General features: G+C 49.6%; 1 long non-coding RNA gene across 1 annotated transcript; it reads right to left on the bottom strand.

The window, feature by feature from the left end:
- Window positions 1–389: 389 nt before the first annotated feature.
- Window positions 390–843, bottom strand: LOC123075859 (uncharacterized). Its single transcript, XR_006436227.1, has 3 exons — window positions 770–843; window positions 522–638; window positions 390–424 (listed from the first exon to the last, which is right to left on the bottom strand). It is a non-coding gene; the product is annotated as an uncharacterized lncRNA (long non-coding RNA).
- Between the last annotated feature and the right edge of the window lie 9186 nt (window positions 844–10029).

The raw sequence follows: 10029 nt of genomic DNA, 5'->3' as shown, positions 1-10029 counted from the left end.
GTAACATGTTAGGCCGCTGTGAGCTCTCACGAATATTGCAGCACAAAACCAACCATGCAGTACAAGCCTGCTGCACGTCATGAACAGTGACCGTTCTGCCATGCATGTCGCCATGCATCACCCATCCTACTAGACTGACAAAGCTGGCTTCTGACCGTGCCCTACTCCCGTACATACTTTCCCTGCTGCAGTCTCTGCAAATTGCCTGCCTAATTAGCCTAACACAGCAAATGGCCTGCTGCTACAGTCTCCATATCACGAATCTTGGCATTGCTGTACGGGTCGGATAAGAGGGTGCCGGGACCCCCAGGTGCTGTCGCACCTTTTCGTATAGTCTTTATAACAGATTCCAATCGATGCAAGACCACACCACCACACTACACATACTTACTTCCTTACTAATGCCCTCTGTGCACCGGTGAAACTGCAAGGGAAGACGATTAAAGCATTTGCTTCGTAAAAGATACTAATTAGCCAATGAAAACACATAAATAACACCTATGAACCAAAAAATAACCTACTTGTCGCTCCAGTTGCAAAAAGCCTCCAGGTCGCTGCAGCTCGGCCTTCAAAGTGTGTTGGCGCGATGGAACCAAATTCTCATTGCAAACTTCCTGCAGAGCATCTCTGAAACACATCTACAAGTTGTCCAAGGAAACAGAAAACAACATCAACATTCACCAAGCATAAATAGGGAAATAGCATTGAGAAACCCGATCAATAAAAAACACTGTTATAGTTCTGAAAAAGGCTGATGTACAATGCTGACCTGCTGGCCAGTAACCCGCTTCCAAATCTCAAAATAGGCATGGTCAAGACCTTTCACAGACACGACATAAAAGCGAGTCCTCCATATATACTCCTAAATTTAATCGAAAGATTGCAATTATCAGATACAACCATGACTAGAGCTGACAATCTAAATGAGCAAGGGACAAAGGAATCGTACCATGAAACCATAATATGCTAGACTGAAATCAATGTTGGGGAACTCTGCAGCAATCCTAATTGCTTGGTATAAACCCTTACGACAGATTTGATCCCACTAAATAGTAGAACAGGAAAGTTAATGTGATGCTACAACGCGTATGTAGAGATTAGTTGCCATTCCATGGTTTTGAGAGGTCATATAGGCCTACCTCCGGAGTATCTTCTTTAAGCACATGATTTTCAAGCCACTGTTAAGAACAGAAGGTTGTTAGTCCAATTTATTTTTTACAGAACAGAGTTTTAAACTTGGACTAGCAGATTGTTGCAGCATGCATACCTTAATTTCCTTGACCATCTTTTCCCAGTATTGCACATAATCTCTATCAACTTCAGGGTTGTTATAAAACGCTATGTATTGACTCAAGCTTTCATACTCACTCCAAGTCTGCACCAGAAAAGAAGAAAAGCAACATATTACAGCTGTCCTGAGAAAAATGCAACACTATATTAAACTCTATTTCTATTTAACCGAAAAGCCGTCTATCACAACTCTTGGCGAAGAAGGTATAATTCTTGTCCTTCTGTTCTACGGTGCACATATTATGGGATTTTCCACAATCTATTGCAACTTTGCTAGCACAAATATTTTCAACTATGCTTCATCTCCACAAGATGTGATGTTCATAGTTTTATTTTTTGTTCGCATAGAACCTCATGTTCATACAACTCGGAGGGTGCTCACTCAAAACCGTGCTAAAAGAAGTAGAAATTGCAGTCATGATTGCGTTACTGGCTGCATGAGCACAGATTAATTCCATATGCATCACTGAACCGAAAGTGTACTTACAGAGTTAGGAAGGACTAGCCGCTGGTAATCGCTCAAGGACGCAAGTAAACAGAGGTCGGAGTCGAAATACCAGCCAAAGGCACCATCATCCAGGTAAGGGGATAAGTCTTTATCCCCCAAGGCAAGCTCAATAGGGTACTTGAGTTCCAATGTAGCGTCGTCTAGCTCATCGATATGCTTTCCTTTCAACAACTACACAGATGGAAAGATGAGTAAGTACATAAGATGGTCTTTAACTATGTGTATATGATTGATCGCGATAGACAGATAGGTGCCAGCATTGACGTTCTTGATTCAGTCCAGTTACATAAGAGGGTATATAACTAACCAGGCAAGCTTTGATGCGATAACGAACATACTTGGCATGGAGCCAGTTGAACTGCTCTTGATTCAGTCTAGTGTCTGTATCAATTTCAGCACTGCTGCGAGCCTTCAGCTCTTCGGAGTACTTGACGAATTCCTCCTCGGCGATATCATCGCCGGAGTCCTCTCCAGAATCTCCATCTCGTCCCTGGACATCTGGTCCGCTAAGCAACATGTTGGCTTGATATTCTACAAGAGCTGCCCGCAGCTCGTCATCGTAGAAAGTAGTACGAACAAGGGCTTCGACAGTTTCATCAGAAGGGAGATTTGGGCCGCCATCGTCGTCGGCACCGGCTGGTAGCTGCAGTTCGGCGAGGCGTGAGGCGAGGATCTCATGGTACCTCGACTGGTAAGCCCGCCCGGTGCCCGGGGGCTCGTCGAGGGATCCGGACGGCGACGCGCACGTGCCGTGGTCACCGGAACTCGTTTCGCTGTCACTGCTGCTGCTTCCGTCCGACGATTCGAAGGGGAGCCCTGGCAGCGACGCGGCGTCGTCGCCGCGGCGCCGGCGGGAGGCCCCTGCGCGACGGCCGCCGCGCCTCTTGTGCTGCAGCGGCATCTGATCGACGGTCGCCTGGTCGGTTCATGGGCCCCGCGTGTGATTGGGCGGCCGGGGCTAGGTTTTGTCCTGAGGAGGCCACTGGTGCACGCACTACCAGAAAGACTTAGTTTGCCGACGGCCAAATCTATGCCAACGGCATCCGTCGACATAAATGCAGCTATGCCGACGGCCAAAGACAGGCCGTAGGCGTAGAAAAGCCGTCGGCATAAATCCATATATGCCGACGGGGCCGTCGGCATATATGAGGCCGTCGGGACCGCTCGAGGTACGCCTACGGGGCCCGTCGGCATAGGAGCGGCCGTCGGCATAGCCCTTGCCGTCAGCGCTGACCGTTTGATGACGTTGAGCCTACGCCGACGGGTGGTAACGGCGGCCGTCGGACCTGACCCATACCCCTCTGCCACGTCATCGATCCGTGTGCTATGCCACGTCATCGATCGTCGCCATACATTTATTTAGTTTTATTTTAAATTTCGCTTTATACTACCTATGGCAAATATATGCCTACGGTATAGCCATCGGCATAGGCCCATCTGCCACGTCATCGATCCGTGTGCCGTGCCACGTCATCGATCCGTGGGACTGCACCTCCGTGTGTGCACAGGTATGCCGACGGCCTTGCCGTCGGCATACTATTTTTTTATTTTTACTTTATTTTCTTATTTTTACTTTATTTTAGTTTTTGTTTTTGCATAAAATAATTATGCCTTATCTAAAAAAACATACCCTAATTGTATATCGATTGCCCCCCGTTACGAACGTCGCTATCGCCGTGTCACGGAGGGGGAAACGGTCGACACGGAGGGAATTCTAGTTGGTGGGGGGATTCGGGGTGTAGCTATGTCACCGAAACATCGCACGGGTCCCGATGCATATGTGAATGTGTTCAGGCATGCGTAGACGCCCGTCTTGGGGCTCCGCAGTGTGCCCCCCTGCACGCAAAGCAGTGCCGCCGTCACTTGGATGGGGGCACACCCCGGAGACGCGTGCCGCCTCTTCGGACATGCCACCACACCACCCCGCATGTATGAGGGCCCGGTGCGACGCTCGGGTGGCATTGCTACCCCCAGGGCCCCCGTCCCGCCTAACCCTGTAGCGTTTGACCACGGGATCTAGCCCTTTGACTTTGCACGGACGGGCTTTGAGCAGTGGACCTATCCACCCGGTTGTGGTAGGTCAGCCCATAGGAACACTTTGGAGCAACATCCGGGCCAGACCCACGGCAAGATCCCCTCCGTGTAGACCCGACGCGCCCGTTTCCCCCCTCCAGGTGCCGGCGGCGGCGCCGTCCGTGAGGGGGGGCACCCCCGGAGACGCGTGCCGCCTCTTGGGACATGCCACCACACCACCCCGCATGTATGAGGGCCTGGTGCGACGCTCGGGTGGCATTGCTACCCCCCAGGGCCCCCGTCCCGCCTAACCCTGTAGCGTTTGACCACGGGATCTAGCCCTTTGACTTTGCACGGACGGGCTTTCACCAGTGGACCTATCCACCCGGTTGTGGTAGGTCAGCCCATAGGAACACTTTGGAGCAACATCCGGGCCAGACCCACGGCAAGATCCCCTCCGTGTAGACCCGACGCGTCCGTTTCCCCCCTCCAGGTGCCGGGTACCGGGTCCCATACGGACGGTAAACTAAGAATCTAAAAATGTAATAATTGAATTGATTAAAAACTCCGGTATTCATCATTGAAAATGTACAATTGCTGTGAACCTTTTAGTGCTCGGGCACCGGGCCGGCTGCCCGGGCACGCCCGGTGCCCGAGCACTGAAAAGTTCACAGCAACTGTCCATTTTCTTCATATAAGTCTAACGAATACCGGAGCTTATAACGTATGGATTAGTGAACTATTTAAACAGGTCAAATTGCTTTTCCCTCGGCGAGGTGGGACTATTTTTTCAAAAAAAGTAGTTGCCATCTATGCCGACGGCTATGCCGTCGGCATAGGCCTCCTATCTATGCCGACGGCCTGGCCGTCGGCATAGAGCCACCTTATCCACTCGATGGCCCTCTCGCTGCCATGTGGGACCACTCCTATGCCGACGGCCTGGCCGTCGGCATAGGGCCACCTTATCCTCGACGCCCCGGCCCTCCTCCTCCACTCGTTTCTCTCCTCGCGCACCCCGACCCAACTGCCGCCGCCACCCTCTCCGCGCCGTCGACGCCCTCCTCTCCTCCACTCGCTGCACATCTCCTCTCCTCCAACCGCCGCCACCACCCTCTCCCCGTGTCGCGCCGCCGTCGTCCCCACCCTGACCCGCGCCGCGCCGCCGTCCTCCCGACCCGCGCCGCCGTCCTGCCCGCCCCGCGCCTCCCCGTCGTCCTCCCCGCCCCCGTGCCGCCCCGACGTCCCGACCCGCCCCGCGCCGCCCCGTCCGCGCCCGCCCCGACGTCCTCCTCGCCCCGCGCCTCCCCGCCCCACGCCGCCCCGTCCGCACCCGCCCTGTGTCGCCGCCGTCCGCGCCCGCACCGGCCCGCAAGGGCTCGACTCCGGCCGCGGGTCCGGCGCCCCCTTCCCGGCCGCCGCCGCCCCCCAACTGGCCCTCCAACTGCAGCTCATCACCGCCCCCCAACCGCCGCCGCCCCTCTCCTACGTGAGTTTTTTTCTTGTTTTTTAGTGTTTTAGTATCGTTTTTAGGTGGATGAATGCATAGATGATGGAATGTATGTCATATTTGTTAGATGTAGTTAGTTTGCAAAATATTGATCAATGGATGTTATTAGCAATATGAGTTTTTCAAGTTGAAGTGTGAATGTTGTTATGTGATGTGTGATTATATACTTTTTGCACGGTGGTATTTTGATCATGATGGTGTTGCTACAAATCAATGATGAAATATTTATTGACACTTAATGGTCTTGCTAAAGAATACTTATTTGAGAAAAATGGTGATGTTCATAACTTGTTCATATGGATTTCTTTTAGATGATGATGATTGTTATATGAGGAGAGATAATGATGATTTTTTATGCTTCGATGATTTTGAGATGATGATGATGACCGATGATAGATGATTGTTAGATGATGATGTGGATGATAGATGATGATATTTTTTTATGCTTCGATGATTTTTGACATGATGATGATGATGATTGTGATGTTCTAAATTTTTTTTCGCGATGGATTTTGCAGGCTTTGTGGTGTCGCATTTCATCGGAGTGACCGTTGTACGACGCGTTGGTCCCCCTGAGCATCCCTCTGCTCTTCGACTACTTCCTCTACAGCCGAGGGTGAGCTACAAGTCCATCTCCTCCATTTTTTCATATCACTAGATTTCATTCTCAAGTCAACTGGCGTAACCTAGGCGTCTCCCGTCCGAAAGGGTTGCATCGATAAATATGCATTCAATTGCATATTTATCACCGCAGCTCTTTCGGATTGTCCAGCGTTTTCCACGGACAGCCCGAGGATGTGTAGATTGGGTATGTTCTCCATGTTCTACCCCGTTCCGAGACAGGATTTCGGCGGCGCCTCCCCATTGTTCTCCGGAGCACATTCTCTCGGCTATTTGCCGAGACGTGTATCTGGAGAACAGCGGGGAGGTGCTGCCGAAATTTTGTCTCGGAACGGGGTAGAATGGAGAACGTACTCAATCTACACATCCTCGGGTGGGATTAGGACCCATCTTTACCTATTAGAGATGTAGGTGGATTAAACGCGGTAGAAACTGAAAATTTGATGTGATTAATTTAAATGAATCCTTAATTATGTTGTGTGGCTTGCAAAAAAGCAGAGGATGGCAGATAATCAGTGGATGTACAGTGGTTTTATCCGTCGGAATCGAGTAACATCAGAGTGGATCGCGAAAACCGATGTCTATTTGAAGGAGATATTCCGTCGTCCAATGAGAATTATCCCACCATGCCCCTGTGCGAGATGTGCCAGACGTCACCGTAGAAATCAGACGGACATGAGTGAGCACCTTCGCACGCACGGATATATGCCAAACTTTGACATGCCGCCGATAAACATAGCCGAGCAGGACCGTGGTAGAGAGGAGGTGATGCGACAACGCATCGATGGATATGAGGACGACGGGGTCAGGGACATGCTAGATGATGTCATTGTTGCAGAAACGGGAAATGCGACACCTTCAGAGAATGAACCGGAGGAGCCGGAGGCAACCGCAAAGGCCTTCTTGGAGGTCTTGGCCTCGTCGAAGAAACCTCTTTATGCGGGGGCGAAAATATCTCAGCTGGATGCCATCTCGCAACTGATTGCAGTCAAGGCTGAGTACGGCTGTAGCCAGAAATGCTTCGAAGCATTCTTGGGAGTATGGGCTAACAGCCTCCCTGAGGGTCATGAACTGCCGAAAAGCATGTACGATACAAAGAAAATCATGAAGGCACTCTCTATGGATTATGAGAAAATAGATGTTTGCCCGAAGAATTGCCTTTTGTTTAGGCACGAGTATGCGGATGACAAGTACTGTAGGCAGTGCGGTTCGTCTCGGTACATTGAGGTGGTCGGTGAGGATGGTGAGAAAAAGCAGCTAACCATCCCCGTTAAGGTTCTTCGGTATCTTGATTTTATAAAAAGATTGCAGCGCCTTTTCATCACGAAGGAGTCTGCCAAAATGATGAAGTGGCACAAGGAAGGTATAAGGTACAATCCAAAAAAAATCGTACATCCATCGGAAGGGGAAGCATGGAAGTCGTTCGATGAAGAATACCCCGAGGAAGCAGCCGAGGCTGGGAATGTCAGAATAGCCATATCAGGTGATGGGTTGAATCCATATGGTATGTCGTCCAATCCATACAGCTGCTGGCCCGTGTTTGTAATTCCGCTCAATCTTCCTCCCGGTGCCCTAATGCAACGCAAGACCATGTTCTTGTCGCTCATCATTCCGGGTCCTGATTATCCGGGGAAGCAATTGGGTGTGTTTATGCAGCCGCTGGTGGATGCTTTGCACCATTCTTGGTACTTTCCGACGTTGACATACGACCGGGATCTGCAGAGAAATTTCTTGATGAAAGTTTGGTTGCACTATTGCATGCATGACTTTCCCGGCTATGCTCTATTCTGCGGATGGTGTACAAGTGGGAAGATGCCATGCCCAGTGTGCATGCAGGCTCTGCGAATGATTTGGCTGAGTAAGGGTGGCAAGTATGTAGCCTTTGACCTGCATCGACAGTTCCTCCCTCCAGACCATCCAGACAGGGAAGACAAGAAGAACTTCACGAAAGGCCGGGTTGTTCATGAAGTAACCGAGATTCCAACATTTTCGGGGGCAGATGTTCTTGCTCAGCTAAAAGCTCTCCAGCCTAAAGTCAAAGGCAAAGCAAAGCCAAAGCCAAAGGCTTCGAGGGATATGGTGAGACGCACAACTGGACTCACATTACCCCCTTCTCACAGCTTCCCTATTTCAAGGACCTCAAACTTCCTTACAATATCGATGTGATGCACACCGAAAAGAATGTGGCAGAGTCCCTTTTCCACACGATCCTCAATATTCCTGATAAGACGAAGGATAACGTTAAAGCTAGAGCCGATCAACAGAGAATTTGTGATAGACCACGTCTGAACATGAAGCCTCCCACAGGCGGTCGAAAAAACTGGTTCAAGCCAGATGCTGACTTTGTCCTTAAACCGCCAGAAAAAAAGGAAGTACTTATCTGGCTGAAACACATTTTGAAGTTCACCGATGGTTATGCATCGAATATAAGTAAGGGAGTCAATCTTTCAACGGGCAAAGTGACCGGCCTGAAGAGTCATGACTACCATGTATGGATTGAGCGGATAATGCCGGTGATGGTTCGAGGCTATGTCCCCGAGCATGTCTGGCGAGTGCTTGCCGAGCTAAGCCATTTCTTCCGCACGCTCTGTGCTAAAGAAGTAAGTAAAGACGTGATTGAAAAATTGCATAAGAAGGCACCAGAGTTGATAGTCAAGCTAGAGAAGATCTTTCCGCCATGCTTCTTTACACCGATGACACATCTCATTCTGCACCTCACGAATGAGGTATTGTTGGGGGGGGCCTGTGCAGAATCGCTGGCAGTACGGCCCTGAGAGATAGAACAAGCATCTCCGACAGAAATGTGGAAACAAAGCTAAGATTGAAGCTTCCATAGCTGAGGCAGTTATCCTAGAGGAGGTGTCAGACCTCAGGACATCATACTATCCAGACCACGTTCCCCATCTGCATAACAAGGTGCCTCGATACAATATAGAAGAGCCGAATTATCAACCCAAGCTCTATCTATTCAACGCGCAAGGTGGGAGGGCTGGGGCCTCGAAACTTTATAACATGCCACGACAAGAGTGGGAGGACCTCATGTTCTATATCTTGCACAACATCAGGGAAGTTGAGGAAGTGTGGATGAGGTAATACCACTACACCATTCCTTTATGTCTTCCACATCATCATGTTTTATGTTCACTTAGTCCCGGTTTAACACCGGTTTTCTTTTTTTAGTGATTTCGTTCAAGAGGAATGGACGGGAATGAATCCTCCTACTGAGGCGGAGGCACTTACTCTTCTCCGTCATGGAAACCCTGGACGTAAAAATTTTGTTGCTTGGTTCATGGAGAAAGTAATTGTCCACACTCCCCTATTAAATACCTAGTTCAACATTTATTAGTTAACTAATGCACGCAACAATTTCAATTATACTTGTAGGGAAAAGATCCGAACATATCTATGGATGATGAATTGAGATGGGTTTCCATGGGTTTTGACCCTGCCGTCATGACATGTAAAAAGTATGATGTGAATGGGTATCGCTTCCATACAGAGGATCACCAGAACAGCCGGCCTGATCCCAAAACTATAAATACCGGAGTGTACACCCCCGGTCAAAATTCAGTAGACTACTACGGAAGGGTACAAAATATATACGAGATTAAATTCCACCAGGGGCGCGAGACCCTAAGTCTGCCTGTGTTCAAATGTCGATGGTTCGATCCGCGGGAGGGGGTAAAACATACGCCTTCCATTGGTTTGGTCGAAGTTAAACCATCAACCGTCTATGCCGGAGCCGATCTCTTCATTGCGGCTACCCAAGCTACACAAGTATATTATCTGCCTTACCCATGCCAGAAAGAGTACCTAAAGGGTTGGGAAGTTGTGTTCAAGGTGTCGCCACATGGTAAGCTACCGAACCCGAATGAAGACGATTACTACAACATTAACCCCATGACATACGAGGGAGTGTTCTATCAAGAGCAACCTGATGATGATGATGTGGTTAGAAACGATGACACTAGACCATTGGGTGATGATGATGTGGATCCAAACGACGACGAAGCACGGAATGATGGTGAGACCATTGTCAATGAAAATGACATACTTATGCTAGAAAAGTTAAACTTAGACGCTGACGACG

The sequence above is a fragment of the Triticum aestivum genome, chromosome 3D, assembly GCF_018294505.1.
Source record: "Triticum aestivum cultivar Chinese Spring chromosome 3D, IWGSC CS RefSeq v2.1, whole genome shotgun sequence".
Lineage (NCBI taxonomy): Eukaryota > Viridiplantae > Streptophyta > Magnoliopsida > Poales > Poaceae > Triticum > Triticum aestivum.
This window is presented reverse-complemented; position numbering and strand designations above follow the sequence as displayed.